Below are 22,403 nucleotides of genomic sequence, written 5' to 3'. Positions count from 1 at the left end.
GCCATCACCTGCTTCTTCCCATGTGTACACCAGCAGGAAGCGTTACTGGGACTTGAATCTAGGTACTCTACATGGAAGGTAGGTATCCTAAGAGGTAAATTTTTAACTGGTAGGCCAAACATGCATCCTGAGCATTTTGTATTTCAAAATTTTGGGTTAAGGGTGTTTAACTTATATCAACAAATAAAAATTTTAGGACTAAAAAGTATAATAGCTATAATAAAACACTGCATGGATTGAACTGCAGAATTACAATGACAGAAGAAAGTGGGAGTGGAATTAAAAGATAAATAACTATTATTCAGTGTTAACAGCAGAGAATAAGAAGAACCATAATTAAGTTAAAGAATCTGTTCTCTCCCCCTGCCACCCAGTGTTAAGAGTCAGAGGAAAATGACACATTATTTATAGGGAAACATTATGAGTGACTGACTATAGATTCCTCATCATTAACTATGGAGTCCAGAAGCAAGTGGAACAGCATTTCTTACTGATGGACGGAAAGAAGAGAATAGCAAACAGAATTCTAACTGCCAGGGAGGTGAAGGTGAAATAAGAACATCCTCAGATTACGTAAGACTGGGAGAATTTATTGCTTGTACACCCAGTGTGCTATTGGCAAGAGGATAGCACAGTAATCAGTGGAGCACAACAGAATCCAGAAGTAGACCCATACAAATATCTCCAGTTGATATTGACAAAGGGGCACAAAACATGCATTGGGAAAGATAAGTACTGGAAAAACTAGACATCCATGTGCAAAAATTAGTAAAGAAGCTCAACGCAAACCTCACAGTTGTGCACAGTTAGTTCAAAGTAGATAAATGTAAAGCTGTACGAGTCGGTGAAGCTACAGGAACTTGGATACAGTCTCTTCTGTTTCCTAGAGCATAAACCGAAGGCCTGGCCTGTGGTAGGTACTCAGTCAGTATAACTGAATGTGTGAACTGCTGCTACTGGAGAAGATGGATAAAATGAACTTCAGAGTACTTACACAAAGAAAGAAGACTGGAAAACTAATACTATGGCAATATTATTTTTTAGCTTCATTTTTCTTAAGTTAATTTTGTATGTTTTATATGTCCAAATTATATAAGTAATGAAATATAATTAATGGGTGATTTTGATTATAAGAAGTTTTGATGTCTTCCTTATAACCTCTAATGTGTTATCAGTCTTAATAGTTGTAACATTTTTGATTTATGTTTTCTTGTTCATTTTGTGAGCAGCGTGTTACTTTCCAGTTTTCCAACTGTGATCACCATAGCCTTATTTGCATTTTAATATTCTATAATGTTTGTTTTATCTGTCAAGTTAAACCAATGGTCTCAAGAATCACTGGAAGCAGCACAGACAGCAGATGTTCAGAGATCTACCCTTGTCTCAGAGACATCAACTAAGATGTGTAGGAAGTTAATAAAGGAGGTAAATGCCACCTTTCGATTAGGAAGAATAGCAGTTTGCTGCTGTCATATTTTAAAAATAAAACTGAATTCACTTTTTGTGAATTGCCCATTTTTGTGACTACTCTTTTACATCTCTGGTGCCTGTCGTACGACAGACAGACCATGAGCTCCTCAGGCCTCCATCAGAGGGCTGTTTCAGTGAGGGCCCTCGAGCATTTCTTCTGAAAACTCAACTGTCTAGTCTAATACCAGATGTCCGATTTGAATAGTAGAATCACGATTAGATTCTTCTTACTATGAAAATTAAATACACTTATGAGCTCAGCAGTAGCATTGCTGATTACATTACCTGATGATGAGCCATGTCTTCCTATGAGAATCCCCACTGTCAATAAATCAGTTCCAGCTTTTTAGTGCTTCCTCGCCTATGTTTGATATGGTCATCCTTTTTTTATTTAGTCTTCCTTATAAGTGTGTGATATCTGATTGTGGTGGTAGCTGGAATTTTCCTAATGCCTACTGTTGGTGAGCATCTTTTTGTGTACTTATTTGCCATCTGTATTTCTTCTTTGGTGACATCTGTTCAGATCTTTTACCCCTACCCCACTTTTTTAAGATTTATTTACTTATTTATTTGAAGGCAGGGTAAGAGAGAGAGAGAGAGAGAAAGAGGTTCCATCTAATGGTTCTGTTCCCAAAAAGCCACAACAGCCAGAATTGGGCCTGGCTGAAGCCAGGAACCAGGAACTCCATCCAGGTCTCCCACTTGGGTGACAAGGTGACAAGGGACCCAAGAACTTGGGCCGTGTACCACTGCTTCCCAGACGCATTAGCAGAGAGCTGGTTTGGAAGCAGAGCAGCGGGGCCTCGTCCAGCATTCCAGCAATAGTGCACTGCAGTGGTGGCTGTACTGTTACCCTTTATAAAAATTGCTTTGTTTCATTTTTGAATTCTCACTGAGTTGTTGTGCTTTTGAGTGTGTAGATACAAGTCTTTTTTATCAGATGTATTCTTTGCAGGTGTTTTCCTCTTGTGATTTGATTTTTTTCATTCTCTCGAAAATGTCTTTCAAAAAGTAGATTTTAGTTTTAATGAAGTCCAGTGTTGTCAATTTGTTGTTTCATGCATTGTGCTGTTAGTATCATTTCTAAGAATTTTTTGCCCATACCAAAGTCACGGATGTTTTTCTCCTGTTTTGTTCTAGAACTTTATTGATTTGGTTTGCATTTAGATCTATAATGTGTTATTTAAAAAATCTGATTTTCATTTTTATTTGAAAGGTAGAAAAGAGATCTTCTGTCTGCTAGTTCACTTTCAAATGTCTGCAACAGCCCGGCCTGTCCAGGCTGAAACCAGGAGCCGGGAACTCTATCTGGGTCCCATGTGAGTGGCAGGAACCCAAAATACTTGAGCTATCACCTGCTGTCTCCCAAGACACACATCAGTAGGAAGCTGAATGGGAAGTAGAGTTGCCAGAACTGGAACCCAGCATTCCAGTGGGTGAGACAGGCATCTCTAGCAGCCACTACACCAAATATCCACTCGCTATGATCCATTTTGAGTCACTTTTTGTAAATGGTTCTTTTTCCATATAGACATCTGGTTGTTCCATTTTCGTTTGCTGAAAACGTTATTCCTGTTGTATGCCATGGCATCTTTTTTCAGAAGTAATGTTCCCATGTGTGTGAACTGTTGGACACTGTTCTGTTCCATTCATCTACTTGTCTATCTTGATACCAGTACTAACACTGTCTTGATTACTATATAATAAGTCTTGCAATTAGTTTTAGGCCTCTTAACTTTGTCACTGTTGTTTTTTGTATCCAGGTCCTTTGGATTTCTATATGAATTTTAGAATCAGTACGTCAAGGCATGTCAGTTTCTTAAAAAAAAAATCCTGCTGAGACTTCATTTGGGAGTACAGTCTATATGTAGATGAATTAGTGGAGACTTGACACCTTGCACTATTCTCTCAGCAATTTGTTATGTTTTCTAGTTTGGCAAACTGTTCTATAAATGTGAAATAGATTAAGCCAATTCCTAGTGTTAATCAGTTTTCTCAAGTGTGTGTCAGTCTGTCTGTCTCTCTCTACTGCCAATTATAGAAAGAGAGGAATCTGAATTTCCAACTATAATTTAATTTGTCTATTTCCTTTTTCTGTTATATTGGTATTTGCCTTATGTATTTTGAGGTTCTGGTTTGATATTCATCAGCCTTTTGTTACTACAGTGAAATACCTGAGAGAATTAATTTTCTTAAGAAAGCAGGTTTAGTTAGGCTCATGGTTTTGAAGGTTCGTAGTCCTTGATCCTGCAGGCCCATTGGTTCAGCCTCTGGGATGGCCTTCTTGCTGGCACTGTCCCACGGTGGTGCAGAGTGACACAGGGGAAGAGGGAGTGTGCAAGTGTCCATGTCTGTGCTCTGTGGTCTCTTATAAAGCCACCAGAGTTCAGTCATGGGGGCTCTTCTTAACATTAACACAAGACTTTGGGAAAAAACCTTAAACATGTCATGGGCCTTTGTGGGACATTGAGCAGCCAAACTGGTATCCAAGTGTTAGCAGTTATTAAGCATAAACATTTGGTTTGGTCATATTTTCTTGATTAATTGACCTTTATATTATTATTTATAGTTTAGTTGTTCATTTGAGAGAAAGCCCATATCAGCTGCGATTGGGCAATGACATAAGCTAGGAGCCAAGAACGTAATCTTGGTCTCCATGTGGGTGGTACTTGAGTCAACACTGCTGGCTGCTTTAGCTGGAAGTTGGTATCAGGAACTGGAGCTAGGAGTGAAACCTAGGCAATGTAGTGTGGGGTGCATCTTAAGCTCTAGGTTAAACACCTGCCCACCATATATCATTTTTCAAAAGATTTATTTATTTGAAAGTCAGTGTTACACACACAGAAAGAAGGTGAGGCAGAGAGAGAGAGAGGTCTTCCATCCGCTGGTTCACTACCCAGTTGGCCATGACAGCTGGAGCTGCGCTGATCTGAAGCCAGGAGCCAGGAGCCAGGAGCTTCTTCCAGGTGCAGGGGCCCAAAGACTTGGGTTATCTTCCACTGCTTTCCCAGGCCATAACAGAGAGCTGGAATGGAAGTGGAGCAGCCGGGTCTCGAACCGGCACTCATATGGAATGCTGGCATTGCAGGCGGTGGCTTTACCCGCTATACCGCAGTACTGGCCCCACCTTATATCATTTTAAAAATGATGTTATCTCTGGTAACACTGCTTGCAATCTTGGTCTGATATTTATATAGGCATTCCAGTTTTCTTTTGGGTGGTATTGTCTGATGCATCCTTTTCTGGTTCACGATGGGAGCTCTTTTTCCCTTTATTTTTAATCTATCTTTGTCGGTTAGGCAGATGTTACTGGATTTTCTTTTTTAAATCTTAGCTCATAGTCACTACCTTTAACTGAGATATTCAAATCATTTATATTTAATATGATTATTGAATTGTGTTTAAATCTTTCATTTTCTTATTTTCTATTTACTCCATCTGTTTTTGTTCCCATTTTCTTTTTTGGCCATCATCTGGGTTAATGGAACATGTTTTTGTGGTTCTAGTTTATTTTCATTGGTTTATGCACTATTATTTTTATTTTGTCATTGTTTTGATTATTTTAGGACATATACTGTACATCTTTCATTGTGGCGCTCTACCATCAGTGGATAGACCATTTCACATATAATTATATTATAGTAAGTACTTGTATTTCTTTCTGTGATCTTTCTGCTATACTGTTACTTGTTTGACTTTCACATATTATATGCCCACATTGCATTATGATTTTTGTTGTAATGTTATTCATTAAAGAGATTTAAGTAATTAGGAAAAGCCTTATATATTTACCTCCATTAATTATTTTCAACTCTTTCCTAAAACTTCTCTGTGTAGACCATTTTCTTCACCAGAAAGGTTTCCTTGCATAGTTCTGGAGGTTAGATTTGCCCGTGATGAACTCCTTGAGCTTTTGTATGTTTGATCAAGCCTTTATTCTACCTCTGCATTTGAAAATATTTTTCCTGAGTATTGAATTTTAGGTTAGCATTTGTCTTTTTCAGTACTTTAAAGGTGTTACTCCACGGTTGTTTTATTTGCATTTTTTTCCTGACAAAGAGTCTATTATCTCTTTTATTCTCTGTGTACAATGTGTTGTTTTTTTTTTTTTTTTTCTATAGCATATTTTAAACTTCTCCTTTTCACTGGTTTTGAGCAGTTTCCATTATGTTGCACCCTGGTGTGGATTTCTTCGTGTTCCCTCTGCATGGTGTTTGTGGGATTTCCTGAATTGCTGCTGTTTCCGGTGGCTTTTCACACACACCTGCTGGTTAGTACGTGTGCCGCTGAGTGCTTAAGTAGGGCCCGCTTCAGACTGTGGGAGCTACGCCCCTGCACGGCACTGCACAGACTGCAGTCACCGGAAGGGGCTCCTGGCTCCTCCTCTCCAGCTGAGAGGTCCGTGGCCTCAGGCCGGCTCTCTCCTCTCTGCTCCGTGTCCTGGAAACCCCTTGGACGCCTAAGATTGGGCAGTAGCAAGGCTCATCTCAGTCATTTCCCTTCGTTCAGCAGTCACTGACCTCTGTTGCTTCAAGTCCAGTGTCTCGAAACAGTTTTTTGGTTTCTCTGGCAGGAGGAAATGCAGTCTTCACCGCTGGCGTGGCTGGAAGAGGAAGCACTATCGTTTCTGAGGGGTAAATGCATCACCCTTCAGTTGCATGGTTTTTGTCAAGTGACTGATTGCTTAAACCAGCGAAGTTCCCTAGTGTGCACTTGGAGTGGCCGTTATTTTCCCTTTCATTGAAATCTCATCAGATGACTTCCAAGATTTATTGCCCACAGGTCAAATCATACTTCAAAGTGATGATCTCAGATTGGCATGAGTGGTCTAAAAGACCACTTTTACTCTGAAATAGATTTGCCAGTTTTTAGTTACTTGTCTTTAAAAAATAGGTACCATGTGTCAAAATTGTGGAAGAAATGAAAAAAAAATCCTTAATGTTCAAGTTTCTTTTAAAATAAACTACTTGAAAAGCAGTGAAAAAGATCTTCTATTTGCTGGTTCATTCCCCAGATGTCCACAGTGTATAACACTATTAAATTTTCTTGATTTATATTTTTATTCCTATGTAATTTATAATTCTTAGAATACTGTTTTTAAGTTTCCCAGTTACTTTTCATATTTCTTATTTCCTATTGATAATTTCTAGTGCTACCATAACATGTACAGGTAATGCTTTCTGTAGCAGTACTTTTAGGAAGTAGTTGCAGTTTCATTTTTTATAAAATAGTTACAATTAGGGCAAGTGCTTTGTGCAGTAGTTAAGAGGATGCTTGAATGCCTGCATCCCGTATTAGAGCGCCTGGGTTTTGTCTCAGCTCTAGTTCCAAGTCCAGCGTCCTGCTAATGTGCACTCTGGGAGGCAGCAGGTGATGGCTCAAGGGGTTGGATTCCTGCCACCTGCATGGGAGAACTGGATTGAGTTACCCGCTCCCAACTCTGGTCTGCCCCAGTCCCAGCTATTGCAAGCATCTGGGGAGTGAGCCAGTAGAAGGGAGATCTGCCTCTCTGCCTTTCTAATAATAATTATTTAAAAAAAAGTCACATTGACCAATTTTTGTAAATATATTCCAGGAATCTCTGTTTATAAGGTCTAATCCCACTTATGTTTTGTATCTTATTGTTTTATTTTTTTATTTTTTTTCTTGGACCTGTCAAATTTGAAAGAGCTATGTTAAAATATTCGTTGCTGTTGTCCTGTCCCTTTCTTGGTTTTTTTTTTTTTTTTTTTTTTTTGGTTACATGTATTTTGATTTTGTGTTTTTGGTTTACAGTTCATGGCCTTCATCAGAACCCTTATTTTCCCATTAGTAATTGCTTTTACTTAATGATCTCAATACTGAGATCCCTAGTGCCCTCTGTCCTCTACCTTGAGTTGCAAAGTATGTCTAAAGAGACGTTGTGCGAGAGTCTGTAGATGTATTCTACAGTGCACTTCTGCTAGGAGGTAGTTTTTAATCCTATTGTCACTTTGTTTACTTCAGGAAGAAAACCACAGAGTAAATTTATTTGTGGGCCAGCATCTCCCATACCCTGACCCTGTGCCTTCTAAAAGCTGTTATTCTTGTTTTTGTTTTTGTTTTTTTTTGTTTTTTTTTTGTTTGTTTGTTTGTTTTTTTGACAGGCAGAGTTAGACAGTGAGAGAGACAGAGAGAAAGGTCTTCCTTTTTCCATTGGTTCACCCCCCAAATGGCCGCTGTGGCCAGTGCGCTGTGCTGATTCAAAGCAAGCCAGGAGCCAAGTGCTTCCTCCTGGTCTCCCACATGGGTGCAGGGCCCAAACACCTGGGCCATCCACCACTGCACTCCCGGGCCACAGCAGAGAGCTGGACTGGAAGAGGAGCAACTGGGACAGAATCCAGTGCCCCAACTGGGACTAGAACCAGGGGTGCTGGCGCCACAGGCGGGGAATTAGCCTAGTGAGCCGCGGAGCCGGCCTATTCTTGTGTTTTGACAGTGTATATTGTGCCTGATTTTATTATCATGACACTATGTGCAAGATCAGTATTTCTTTATTTTTTCATGTAGCATAAAACTACTTTTTGTTTTGTTTTGTTTCATTTTTAAGCTTTGTGTTTCATTACTTGATTCTTTAGATGTGGCACTGGCAAAGTCATTCAGTAATTTTTGTTTGAGTTTCTCTGAAATAATCCTGACCTACTGTTGAAGTGTTTTGTTTTTGTTTTGTATTGCTTAGAAAAGAGTCCAGAACAATTTTATTAAAATCATATTGCTCTGTAGATAAGCACAGGCCATATTTTTGAGAGTTTCCAACTTAGAATAATTTATATATACAACATCCATTTTCATTCAGTACTAAACATTTGAAACTACACTGGGCAACTATAGGATATTGGAATTTTTTTTTTCAGTTAATTCAACTAATCCTCCTTTTTTGTTCAAATTTTGAAAATATAGTGTTATTAGAGCCAACGTAATTTATATGATACGTAAAGGAAATTCATATTAAATATGAATTTAATACTTGCTTTGGTTATTATTTCTGTCCTTGTGTGGAAGAACTGTTTAAACCTTTTAATGCATTAAACTGGGCTTTAGGAAGTTATTTTGGTGCCAGTCTCAAAGGACAGATCGCTGTTCTTTCCTACCCATGAAACTAGGTCGCTGATGCTTGGCACATCCCTGTGACACGGGATTCGTGTGACGTTCAGGTGTGCAGAAATGGTGATATGCCAGCAGGGCCACTTTTCATTTCATGAGCATAATTTCCAGTGCCCTGGAATTGATGTATTCCTTGACCTGTTAATGATGACACTGGGTCACTAGCACTTCAAAGGCAGAGGAAGCCTCTGGAAATGACCATAGTCATCTCGTTAGGTGATGAGTTACAGGGTTTCTGTTCAGCCTGGGGGTTTGGCCTGTTGAGGTGGTTGACATTTTAGCAAACGTGGGTCTGACGCACAGTGGGATTCCCTGCGTGAAGTGGTTGAGAATACTCCTCTGTCATCTCTAATGGACAGTCGTCAGTTCTCTGAATCTGTGGCTTCCATCTCCACAGAACCAACCATCCTCAGCGTGAAAATATCCTATAAAAATGCGTCTGCACTGGACAGGTACAGACTGTTTCCTTGCCATTATTCCATAAGCAGTACAGGACAGCAGCTATTTACAGTGTGTGAGGTGTTGTCTAGAGATGATTTACAGGTACAGGAAGGTATGTGTGGGAGGTTCTGTGTAAACACCACCCCACTGTGTTGGGGGAACTTGAGCACCTACATGTCTGAGCATCCCCGGGGTCCTGGAATCAGCCTCTCCCCGTTACTTGGGGGACACAGAGACAACTGTAGTTTGGGATTGTGTTTTCCTTTGAGCAACTTTAAACATGCTTAGGGAAGTTTTCTGTTCTCATTCACCAGCAAGAAACAAGTGCTTGGTAGATAGGAACTAACCACAAGGTTCCTCTAGAATTAAATGAACATTGGTCCTATAATATTGCATGTCTCAAATGAACTATTTTCAAATCAGTCATGTATTGGTTTGGTGTTTCAAAAAGATGATGAGAAAATACAAACTACCCCAAAATCTCTAACCTCTCCCATCTCTCTGGTGATTTGGGGCCTTAGCGGGGCTCCTGGTTCGAATTCTCCCTCTCTGGCCTCGGGAAAGTGCGTTGCAGGTCTGTGCTTCTGTGTTCGAGTAGTTGTGCATATTTTATAATGGCATTGTAAGGACAATGGGAATGAGTGCTGTGCAGAGCTTTGGAAGGGTTCTGGCAGATACCCACCGCCCATCTGCGTAGTGTAGGAGCCATGGTTAGTGTTGCTCAGTGTGCTTTATAAAGGTCAGCGTTCTTTTTTGCCATGTTTGTTCCTTTCTTGCCCAGAAAATTGTTATTCTCTTCCCTGCAGTGAGGGGTACTTAGTTCTATTCGGTTTCCCCAACAGGGCAAGTTCTAGGAAGAGTATCATTCTGAACTACTCTAGAAGGAAATTCTCATAGGGTTGACCATATCCTGTGTAATTTAGCCTGGCATAATTGAACAGGAACTTCTAAACTGTAGATTAGAAGGTAAAACTGCTAAAGGCAGGGTATGGATTTGGGGCCTTTTCTGTGCTCTAGTTTATGAATTTCTCTGTTTAGGAGACTTTTTTCCCCTTGTGTTATGTACCGCTCACTTTCATCTTATTATTGTTAACAGAAAGACAATTTATTTAATGTGAATGAAGTCTTGTGTTCTTCAGACATATATATTGAGCTGCCAATCTAAGTTTACCTCATTCTTTGATAATTTCCTTACACTTGAATTTGCTGTTGTGAAATTTTCACTAATTATTTATTCATAAGCCCCCAAACCACTATTGGGAATGTGGTGGATAGTAAAGTCTTGCTAAATCTGAACAGATTTGGATTTTATTTGAGTGTACTCAAAGCGCGTCACTAGATAGTGAAATAAGACCCTGATGGACATCATGTCCTCTTGCAGTTTGCAATTACATCTGTCTGCTGTGTGGTGGTGTGGTGTTCTGGCACCCCGCGTACCCTGAGGGAAGGCACTGCTCCATTTTGTTGACTCCTGTATCAGCAGTGCTTGCTAACTGATAGGAGCTTACAAATGTTTGTAGAATGAACCGGATGATTTTTTCCCCCAAGTTTTGTATTTTTGAGAATTTTAGAAGGCATACCCAGAAATTGTGTTTTATGTTCTTGGAGTTTATTTCTACAGAAAATACATATGTTGTTCACATTTGGGTTGTGCTTCTGTGTTTTTGTTACAGTTTGTTTTTAAATAGGCATCATTTCAGTGCCCTTTGGGGACAGATGATTCCGATTGTGGGGAATTTGTAGAAGCTATTTCTCCACTGTGAATAAAACAGGCCTTGAGAGAGACAAAGGAAAGGTTAAGATTCAAGAGTTATTTTGTGACTGCACAAAATTAAAGCTGCGGGAAGTGTCAGAGAGCCTCATACCTATTTTAAATACAAATGACTGAATCTTCATGAGTCAGTGACTGCTGTGGAAATGGAGCCACCCCGCTCTCAATGCCTGGTGTTTGGGTTTTGGTGTAATTATGTTTTACTGATTTACCTCATAAATGTACACATATGGGTGTTATATTTGATGCCTTAAATATTTCAGTTATAGAGACAGAGAGTTTTAAAAATACTTCAGTTTGTACCTCTGTTCTGTGCAACCTTAACTAAAATATAAATTTCTAATGTCTGCTGATGTTACAGAAATCTAAATTGCTGTTCAAATCTGTGAAATGTAGCATATTGGTTTTCAGCTGTTCTCACAGACAGTGCTAGTTACCAGCCACTTAGCTGCACTTCCGCACTAGCCAGTTGGAGAAGAATCCTTTTGTCCTGCTCTGTAAGATCTCAGGGAAGAGCCTTCTCTTTGGTGTTTGTTAAGTGAAGGGCTTGGTGAGTGGTCTTTTCATCCTGGCCTTGGCAACACCTGTACCCTTCTTTCTCAGCTTCTGGGTTGCAGCTGTGTGGGGTGGGGGCGAGGGGCTTTGTCCCCTTCCAAGGCACCAGTTCTCTGGCTTTGGCAGCAGGTCCTTACCAGAGGCGGGCATCTGGGGCATAGCTTGGGGCTGCAGTCCTGGCTCATGGTATCTCTAGCTTCCTGCCTGTTTTTGTTTGTTTTAAATACAATTGTTCAATGTTCCTGTTAATTTAGTAAGCACCTTTTCTGTGTGAAACAGCCAAAAGATGGTTTCTATTGCTAGCTGCTGGAAAGTTTGGTAATAACTATCCGTTTTCTACCCGCCTACATTCAAATCAATGAGTGTATTGATGCTAAAGCCAAGTGTTACATGGGCTTAGAGTTTTGCTCTCTGGCGCAGCAGGTTAAACTGCCTTCTGCAGTGCTGACATCCCATATGGGTGCCAGTTCTTGTTCCGGGTGCTCCTTTTCTGATCTGGCTCTCTGCTGTGGCCTAAGAAAACCGTGGAAGATGGCCTAAGTGCTTGGGCCTCTACACCCATGTGGGAAACGTGGAAGCTCCTGGCTTCATCCTAGCCCAGGCCTGGCTGTGCAGCCATTTGGGGAGTGAACCAGTGGATAGAAGATCTCTCTCTCTTTCTCTCCCTCTCTCTGTAATTCTATCAAATAAATAAATAAATCTTAAAAAAAAAAAAAGAGAGAATCTTGCTGCTGCTTTTCCTACAGAGGATGTTGTATACCTACTATGACTTACCTGATTTCCAGTGAAGCATTTTTGTTGGATTATAGGTCTGGGAGCTGTGTTCATCTCTGTCAAGTATTTTGTCAAGCGCTTCTATGTACCAAACACTTGTGTCTGGAAATACAGCAGTGAACAGAGGAGACAAAGACACCTGCCTTCGTGCAGCTTGCTTGCAAGGAGGTGTGCAGATAAGTAACAGGTTAGATGCTGTTAATGTGACAATGAGAGAGACTGAGCACGTTAGGGAGGCGTATGAACCGAGGGGCCATCAGAGTGAGGGTTGAGATGACCTGGGGGGACAATGAGATGATTGTGTTGGTCCTGAGGCAGAGCGGGCAGAGCGTGGGCCCTGGTCCCATTTCTGCTGGGACAACGCACAAACCCAGATGGGAGCAAGGCTCACAGCTTGGCAACAGCCTTGACTCCTGAGATGTCCGGGTTGGTGCAGGGTCCTGACAGGACATGTGGAAGTAGCGTCTTGGACAACCACTGTGGGCAGGCATTTGGCTCAGGGGTTAAGAAGCCACTGAGATGCCTGCATCCCATATCGGAGTTTTTGCATTCGAGTCCTGACTCCACTTGAAGCTTCCTGCTGATACACCACCCCCCTCTCCCTGCAAAGCAGCAGGTGATGCCTGAAGTACTTGGGTCCCTGCCACCCACAGGGGAGACCTAGAATGAGTTCTGGGCTCCTGGTTTCAGCCTATCCCTGCCCTGGCTGTTGCAGGTCTCTGGGCAGTGAACCAGCAGATAGGAAGATCTCTCTCTGCCTTTCAAATAAATAAATAAAAATTAGCTCATATGTCCCTTCATTCTATATGTGGGATACCTATAAAGACAAATTGAGCAATAAATACACCACTTATGACATCTTTGAAATAAATAATGTCATTGAAATATTTGCAGAATTGAAAACTTGAGGCATAATGAGTGAGTGAGTGAGTGAGTGAATAAGTAAATAAGTGATCAAGTCCCAGCAGCATGGGAGCAGCCTGCATGTACTTCAGCAGGTGTAGGTACAATGAGCTTAAATACACAGTTGTAGAAGGTGGTTTTTCAAAGTACATTAGAACTAACATTTAAATACTCTACTATAAACATGGTCTATTAAATCTGGGCCATATGCTCTGTCATCCTGATGTCTATTTCAGTCGTGGCACTGCGCACAGAGAATGTGCAGGACGACCAGATTTTGGAATAGCATCATCTCGAGGGGAGCTGCTGTGTGTTTCCTTATTTAACATACAAAAGCATCTGACACCTGATACCCGCACACTAATGCAGTCCTTGTGGAAGTGGCTACTAGTTATAGATGCTTAGAAACATTGGGAAGATTCACATTTCATTACAAAAGAACTGATAGGATATTTTACTAAACAGAACAGCTATATGTATAAGTATTTGTCATAGGAAAAGTCCTACTCAGTGTTGGGTCTCCTTTCCTCACCTTTAATTTTCACTAAATATATTCTGACTATTTATTTTTGTCAATGTGAATATTAAAGAAAGCTAAGTAGAAGCAATCTTCATGTTTTGTTGATTACATTCCAGGAAAAAAAAAAAAAGGAAGAAATGGCAGAGCATTAAGCCTGAATAGCATTTGCTATAATTACCCTGTGTGAAATATAACTGGTAGCTGTCAAGCTTTGATTGAAACTTACTGAAGGTTGACACCAGCTGCATGCATTAATTGTTTCAGCAAGCAAGTGCACATACTGCAGTTACCATTTGGAAGCACACTCATTTCTGTTTAATTTGTTGTAAAGTATTTTATGATCGAGTTTGGATGAGGGCTGCCAAAAGTTCACATTTATCTTTTGCTTTATTTCCAGCAAACAAGAGTTCCCTTAGCTAAATCCTAAGTACATCTATGAAAGTGATATTTCCAAATTGTGCAATATTGAGCACTTGGAGGAGGGAGCTCCTAAGTACCACTTTAAAGGAGTGTTTTGAACCATGCTTCTTTTAGATGCTTTTTTTGGACTCTTGATATTTATTCCTAAATATGTGAATTTCAGTTTATGAATATCTTTTAATAAAGCAACTTGATCATATTAGATTATTTATTTTTTTATCCTTTTTAACTGGAAGGTTGCAATCTCCAATGTAGTTTTTCTGTAATCATATTCAGTCTTCACAAAGTGCAGGTGTTTTGGAAAGCATTGAGACACACACATTATCCTCTATCCTATCAGTGACGCACACCAGCAGGGGAGTATTTGTGCGCCATTCACAAGTGTATTTCTGTGGGTGCACAGCCGCAGCGTTTGATCTGACAGATACTGTGTGCAGCAGCAGGCAGGCTCAAGTTCTAGTTCCTTATTCACATCTTTTTAAAAAGAATTTGCAGTCTTTTTGTTTTAGTAATAGATGCTATTTTTAAAAAAAATGTTTATTTTTATCTACCTGAAAGACAAAACAGCAGAGTAGGGGAGAGAGAGGGAGAAAGAGAATGCCAGCCATGTTATCTGAGTGTCCCATGTGGGTGGCAGGGGCCTAAGCACTTGAGCCACCATCTATCTGCTGCCTCCAGATGCATCACCAGGAGGCTGGGTTGGAAGTGGAGTAGCCAGGACCCAAACCAGGTGCTCAGATGTGGGATGTCCCAAGCCACAGCTTAATTCACAGTGTCCTAATACCCACCCCTCTTATTCATACTGATCATGATTGGAGTTAAATGGAGATTCTAGTTGGAGGTGAAACAATAGTTGTTTATTCCTTTATTGTCCCACAAATGGAATCTGTTTTAAGTCCAATGGGAACCCAAACAGTGTGCTTATGTTTTAAAGTCATCTACATGTGAATCCTGGGAAATAGTTCAGTGTCACTGGATGGTAGAGAGTATGCGTAGACATTTGTTGTTTTTGGCCACTCTGCATCTGTCTCCTTTGCTGCGAACATCCTGGTGTCCATGGGGCAAGCACAGGGCCTGTTCTCACCTGGTGGGGGTCTGTGCTTCCTCTCCTTTGGTAGAGCCTCGAGCCCCTGCACTCTGGGCTCTTCCGCAGGGCCTTCCAGCAAGAGGTGGTGCAGGGTGCTTGGACAGGGCTCTGGGCTGCTCTGGCTTCCCCTCCACACAGCGCCTGCCTTCCTCTCTGCCTGTCATCTTTGAGAGCCTCTATTGGCTTCTCCGAATCTTCCCCAAATCCCAGACTTTTGCCTTATGCTAACCAGCATCAATATTCGGTGCTTACAACCTTCATAAGAACTTCAATGGACTTAAGAAGTGAATCTTTTTAAAATTTAAAGTGAAATGTTAATTTTACTGCTGGTTCGTGTCAGTTTGAAGCCAGCTTAAACTCCATTACTGGTAGACAGTTCTTCCACAAGACCCGTGAACCCAGCCAGGTGATCCATTTGTTTCTCTTTGCAGTTAGGTTTCAAAGATTGTTTTGTACCGATCTGGAAAGCAGGCCATAAAGGGGTTTGACAAAGATTTTCTGTGTTGCTAAATTGTTTTAGGAATGTTTCCCAGTGCCCCAATATTTAAAGCGATGGTTAATCCCCAGCCATCGGTTGATGCTTTGTGTCTTAAAGGGGTAGACAAGCTAGAACAGTTCTTCACAGAACTTTTATGTAATATAGTTAGTTTATGTATTTTCACTTTTCATTTGAGAAAGAGGTAGAGTGAAGTCTTCCATCTAGTAGTCCACTCTCCAAATGCCTGCAACACCCAGGCTTAGGCCACGCCCAAACCAGGAGCCTGAAACTCCACCTGGGTCTCCCGTGTGAATGTCAGGGACCCAGGTACTTGAGCCATCACCTGCTGTTTCACAGGCTGTGCTAATGCTTGCAGCTGGATTAGAAGGGGAATAGCCAGGACTCAAACCAGCCATTCCCATACGGGGTTTCCACATCTCAAGCAGTGACTTAACTGCTGTGCCAAATGCCCACGCCTAATGTAGTTTTATTAGCATAAACAAAATGTAAACTGACAGTTTGGGGTAGAAGTAAAAGATGCCTGAATCTTTAGTATTATATTATGGAATTCACTCATGCAGAATAAAATATACTTTTAGCATTGAATGTATTTGTTTTTTATTGAAATTAAAATACTGTTGGGAGAATTATGTATTAAAAAGAAATTAAGAATGATTTGGAATGAAATGGATAATTGGAGTTCTTACATTTAGATCTGTCACTGCATAGTTTTTATATTAGCTCACTATTTTGTTTCTATCACAACTTTTCATTCTAAGCCTTCTAGAGTTAGACATTTCTGTACTTAATTCATCTTTTATGAGGGAGCTCATGAAGAATGATTTCTCAAGTATATAGAGAATGTCAGGGGCTGGCACTGTGGCTCACCAAGTTAAGCCATTGCCTGCAGCACCAGCATCCTATATGGGCAGCAGTTCGAGTCCTGGCTGCTCCACTTCTGATCCACCTCCCAGCTAATATGTCAGGGAAAGCAGTTGAAGATGTCCCAAATGCTTGGGCCCCTTTACCCATATGGGAGACCCAGGTGAAACGCCTGGCTCCTGGCTTTGGCCTGGCGCAACCCTGGCTGTTGTGGTCATTTGGGGAGTGAATCAGTGGTTGGAAGATCTGTCTGTCTTTCCCTGAATCTCTGTAACTCTGCCTTTCAAATAGATACATAAATCTTTTTTTAAAAATGAAAATGTTAACTATCAGAATCATATCACCTCATTAGGATAAACCTAGATAGAAGAATAGTCACAGCAGCATGTCGCTTTTATTCTTGTTTGTTTTGTATCATGTACGGTATCCTGGATGTATTTAAATATATCACAATTGAGTATGTGTGGCTGTACTTCAAAAGAACATTGTGAAATAGTTTGAATTGATATATTGACATAAAAACTAGAAGTGTTTTGGGATTTAGACAGCATGTCTTGGGGTGGGTGTTGGGGTATAGTGGTGGACCCTGCTTGGGAAATCTACAACCCATATTGGAGTGCTTAATTTCAAGCTCCCACTCTGTTTCCCATCCAGCTTCCTGGTAATGCACATCTTGGAAGATAGCAGGTGATGACAAAAATACTTGGGTCCCTGCCACAGACCCAAATAAAGTTACTTTTTTTAAGATTTATTTATTTACTTGAAAGGCAGAGTTACAGAGAGGCAGAGGCAGAGGCAGAGGCAGAGGCAGAGAGAGAGAGAGAGAGAGAGAGGTCTTCCATCTGCCAGTTCACGCCCCAGATGGCTACAATGGCTGGAGCTGTGCTAATATGAAGCCAGGAGTCAGGAGCTTCTTCCAGGTTTCCCACGCAGGTACAAGGGCCCAAGGTCTTGGGCCATCTTCTACTGCTTTCCCAGGCCATAGCAGAGAGATGGATTGGAAGAGGAGCAGCCGGGACTCGAACTGGCGCCCATATGGGATGTCAGCAGTGCAGGCAGTGGTTCTTCTACCCGCTATGCCACAGCTCCAGGTCCCCCAAATAAAGTTATGAGCTCTTGGCTTTGGCTTGGCTCACCCTGGGCTTTTGTGGGCATTCAGGGAATTAAACAGTAGTTGAAAGATCTGTCTGTATTTCTGTTCTGTTTCTGTGTCTGTCACTCTGTCTTTCAGATAAATGAAACGTTAAGCGTGTCTCTGAAATGTCGTGTTCTTTTAGTGTGAGTTGGTTCTTTGCACATGCACAGGTTTGCAGACACTGTGTGCCCTCCTGATGTAGGAATGAGTTACCTGGAATGAGTTCATAATCCACAGTGTGTTCTCCTTCTGGAAGTGGTACAGGAATCTCACATGTAATGCCAAAGTCTAATTTAACCCAAAGTTTAGGTGAACACTTGTGATTTCAAGCTCAAAAGAAAACAGTGTCTCCGTGTGAATGAACTTTAAATGGTGAAATAGCAGCTTGGATTTGGAGCGAGTTAGGGTTGCTGGTCTCTGAGAAGAGGCTGACTCCACAGGTTCTTAGTTGGCTTTCTCCAGGGCATCCTCCTGCTATCCAGAGTTGATGTGGCAGATCCCAGTGGCCATCGCTGAAGTCGGGAATCAGTGGGCGAGATCGTGGACCGGGAAGTGGAACTTATGTGCAGCGTGATGTCTACAGGTGGAAGGCCAGAACCAACCAGTCCATGCTCTTGCCATTCTCCCGAGAGCTAAGGAAAAGGTGGCCATCTCCTTAAGGAAGGGAAAGTGTTCACAGGATAGGGAAAAGCAGATGGAACAGGGAGATGAACTGCCTCCATTGCCTTCTGCCCTCCTTGCCTGCCCAGGGCACCCAGGGCATGGGAGAAGCAATAGCCAAATGTCCCTGAATGTCAGCCCTTGGCTCCTTGAAGCTACTGACAGCCAGGATGGGGATTGACAGAATTACAGTTTGGGGGATAGTCTCATGGATGCTTTCCACTTGGGAGGGCTGGCTCCGGGGACAAGCAGATAAGGTCCAAAGGATTCAGGAAATGCGGGCAGCTGAAACCCGACTTGAACACCTTAAGTTAATCTACCTGGCTGTTCCAGCTGTTGAACAAGAACGAGACACTTGGAGAAGGAAGCAGAGCAGTGGTGGATGTGAAAGACCAGCCTCATCGTCAAGGTGTGGAGTTAAGGAGTCAGCCGTTTGTTAATTGAGTGACAAGTTACTGATGATGAAAGGTTACCTAGGTCTCTGAACATGTCTTTCTCTATAAAATGAATGAGGCAATAGTTATATTACAAAAAGGTTTATTTTATTTGTCATCTTTAAAAAATTCTTTATAAGCTATAAAACACCATGGATGTGGCAGTTATCCCAGCTGCTGCTAGGTTGCCTTTGTCTGGTGTGGGCATAGCGAGTTCTCAGCTTTAGTGATGTACCAGTGGGTTAAGCTAGCTCTTCCTTTTCTGTTGTCTGGACTGAAATCAAAAAACCCAGTGACCTCAAGATCTGGTTTTGTCCCTAACTGTAGCTTTGCTTTTCAAACTCCCAAGCAAAGCACACCTAAAGTGAAACATAGCTGTGGAGCGCACAAGCAGTCTGCCCCATCTGTTTACAGACCCTGAGGTCTCATTTTACAACTTTATATAAAGCTTGCTCTCTAGCCTATGCTGTGTACCATTGTACCTTGGAGACCATACATACTTATGATTAAGATGCTAACAGGGAGGAGGAGCTACTGCCTGCTGTGTTACTTGTAGGTAGAAAGGATAAAGCTGTGGCTTCACATGCCCACGGTTGTAGGGGCACAGACCCAACTTTTGGGCCCTTCTTGTTTAAGAAGATGGGACTCTGTGAGGCCTGGTGTCCGGATAGCTGTCTGTGACACCTTGTTGTAACAGTTATTATAAGGGGTTTGATCTGATTACAAATCAAGTGATCTGACACGTTCATTTTTACAAGTGGGTTTCTAGATACTGTGTATTCTTACCTGTGTAAGCCAGTTGCAGAGGGCTTTATTCAAAGTCTATTGTTGTAGAAGCTACAAATTAACAAATCTTACTTGCTTAAAATATTCTTGAAGACTAGCCATCAATATGTGACATTTTATTATAATCTTTCTACTTTTGTGTGTGATTGTAACTTTCGGTTCTTAAAAGGAAAAACTTTTTTTTCACACCTTGAAAGGCAGAGAGAGGGAGGGAGAGAGAGGGAGAGAGAAAGAGAGATGTCTCCCGTCTTCTGGGTCACTCCCCACATGGCTGGAACAGCAGTGCTGGGCCATGCTGAAGCCAGGAGCCAGGTCTCCCCTCTGGGTGACTGGAGTGCCAGCACTGGAACCATCACCCGCTGCCTCCCAGGTGCATTAGGAGACTTGACAGCCTGAGAGCAGTCATTCCCAGAGATGGCAGCGATACATGGGCTTCTGTTTAATGGACCCATGAAGAGCCAGCACAGCTAATGAAAAGGAGGTGCTGCTTATTACTGTGTGCTTGTGAAACTACAGCGTTCCAAGGATGAAGAGAAGATCCTAAAAGTTTTCATAGAGGAAGAGAAACAAGTTACCTGTATATGAAGACCTATTAAACTGGTGTTACAAATTTTATCAGCAACACTGGGGGCTAGCAGTGTTGCCTACAAAACCCAAAGGTAAACATACTTTTGAATCTAGCATTCTATGCCTGGCACACTATTGGTCAGATGTAACAGCAGAATAAAGACATTTACATTATGCAAGGCCTAGAAAAGTTACACCACCCCCACCCACACTCCTCTGTGTGCATTGCCTTTACTAGGAAAATAGTGGAGTGTGTACTTGGGTAAACCTAAGGAGTAAGTTGGCCTTCAGGAAATGCAAGAACCACTTAATTGGGCAATCAGAGCAAATCTTCCTAGGAATCGTGGCTTTAACTTAGATCTGGAGATTATCCGTTCCACACTGGATGGGGGGTACAAAAGGCTTCTGGGATAAAGCTGGCATCGACAACGTGGGGATAACTCTCTCTTCTGTGACCCCATGTTCACAGAGGGCAAGCAGTCAGAAGCTCCTGAAATCCCTCACCCGCCTCATGGCCTCAGTTGGGTAGAGGAAGGCCATGCTTTTAATCAGTCAAGCAAGAAAAAGAGGTCCATTTCATCTTAAAACTAGAATTTTAAAATTTCTTGGAGTGGTCAGGAAATCACGGCACCCTGGGTTCTAGTCCCGGTTGGGGCGCCAGATTCTGTCCTGGTTGTTCCTCTTCCAGTCCAGCTCTCTGCTATGGCCCGGGAGTGCAGTGGAGGATGGCCCAAGTGCTTGAGCCCTGCACCCCATGGGAGACCAGGAGAAGTACCTGGCTCCTGCCATCGGACCAGTGCGGTGCGCCGGCCTCAGCGGCCATTGGGGGGTCAACCAATGGTAAAGGAAGACCTCTCTCTCTGTCTCTCTCTCTCACTATCCACTCTGCCTGTCCAAAAAAAATAAATAAATAAAAGAGAATGAAATGGGATTTTAGCACATATCTTAGCCTGGCATTAAATGATATTTATGTATCATAGTATGGATGCCATATTGTTGATTTTCAATACTCTGAAGTAGTCTGTGATAAAGAAGCCGTGATTGCTGCTTACTTCAAGTTATGAATGGCTGTGCTCTTGATGTTGTTAAAGGAAAACTGTAAGCTTACCAACTGGGTCGTGGAAGGTCAGAGGCATTATGCATTGTGGTCCCAGTGTCAGCAAGGAACTAATAGACATTTGTATGTCTGGGGCTTAGGACCTAGGACAAGCACATCTCAGATTCTGACAGGTCAGAGGACAACTCAGAGCCATCTGTGGATTTATGTCTCCTTTAATCAGAATGGCGGTGAAAAATGCACCACTTACAGCCACTTGTCTCCAATCCCTGCCTTTGTGTCCATGGCAGCAGTTGGACTGACACACAGGCATCTACACACATCCACATGCAGGCAACTGCATACGTGTCCACATCCATGCACAGGCAACTGCACTTGGCCATGCCCCCCAGTTGCTTCTATGGGTTTACAGACAAAAGTGGCCCAGAGCCAAACCATTGCATAACAGATGCATGAGCAGCTTAGCCAAGCAGGAGGACCTGCCCTTACTGTAGACACACAGAGATATGGGAGCACAGAGATAAGGCGACATGGGCCAAAGGTGGGGGAACTTGATAAACACCCCCTTCCCAACTTCATCTCTTCAACAGCATGGACAAGTTCATTTCTCAAGTATTCTGTTTACTCACAAATGGGGGGGAGGGCTGCGGCAAGGGTACAAATACCAGAAGTACAGATGAGCTAAATTCTGATTTTTACTTTGGAAGAATCAGTAGGCATTATGTAAAGTCATTAAATCCTAAGTCCTATTGATAAAGCTTATTGCTCAGGGAATATAGAGAAAACTAAAACAACTGAAAAAAGTAGAAATTTTATCTTTGTGAGTTGGACATGGTGTGGAGAGGAAGGGTGAAAACACATAAATTCTTGTGTATTATTAGATTTCTGTGTACATATATTTTGAGAGACATAACAAAATATTTTCTAATTTAGTGTTTCACTAATCCAGGCCTATAATGAAATTTGCTGAGGAGAATTTGTCTGAATACTTGATTATGGTTTTAGGAAATAAAATATGTGAAAACTTTTGCTCTGCTCTTAGTTTTTAACCTGGCTCATTTTAGATAGCAACAGAAAAGTTGAGTGAATCATTGTTTTTACCATCATTTAACCTAACACTTTGTTTTTCCTCAAAGTATTTGCACTCTTATACTGTTACTTACATGGAGCATGAGTGCACCTAGTTTACTTTTATGTCAACAGATTTGAAATGTATTCCTGGGTCTAACAGGCTAAGGACATGGATGACACAGATGATGCTTTGTGTGGTAAACCCTGGTATAGACGTGAGGATGGAACTTACAAATTCTCTCTAAACCAGTAGATAGACATCAGTAGACA

The 22,403-nt window shown here is 41.7% G+C and overlaps 1 protein-coding gene across 12 annotated transcripts in view; it reads left to right on the top strand.

Moving 5' to 3' along the window:
* AUH (AU RNA binding methylglutaconyl-CoA hydratase) overlaps positions 1 to 22,403 on the top strand; it is a 162,584-nt gene that overhangs the window by 95,438 nt on the left and 44,743 nt on the right. The window contains exons 8-10 of one of the 12 annotated variants that reach the window (XR_016222982.1): positions 5,037 to 5,111; positions 5,630 to 5,740; positions 6,044 to 6,104. The exons of 10 other annotated variants lie outside the window; for them this stretch is intronic. The gene's annotated coding sequence lies outside the window, so the exon portion shown is untranslated. Of the gene's footprint in view, positions 1 to 5,036; positions 5,112 to 5,629; positions 5,741 to 6,043; positions 6,105 to 22,403 lie in introns of those variants that run through there. One more of the 12 variants, XR_016222981.1, reaches the window with a different exon arrangement.

Source organism: Oryctolagus cuniculus, chromosome 1 (assembly GCF_051225735.1).
Source record: "Oryctolagus cuniculus isolate XC-2025 breed Fujian yellow rabbit chromosome 1, ASM5122573v1, whole genome shotgun sequence".
NCBI lineage: Eukaryota > Metazoa > Chordata > Mammalia > Lagomorpha > Leporidae > Oryctolagus > Oryctolagus cuniculus.
Note: the sequence above shows the minus strand (reverse complement) of the source record. Positions and strands in the feature narration are given on the sequence as shown.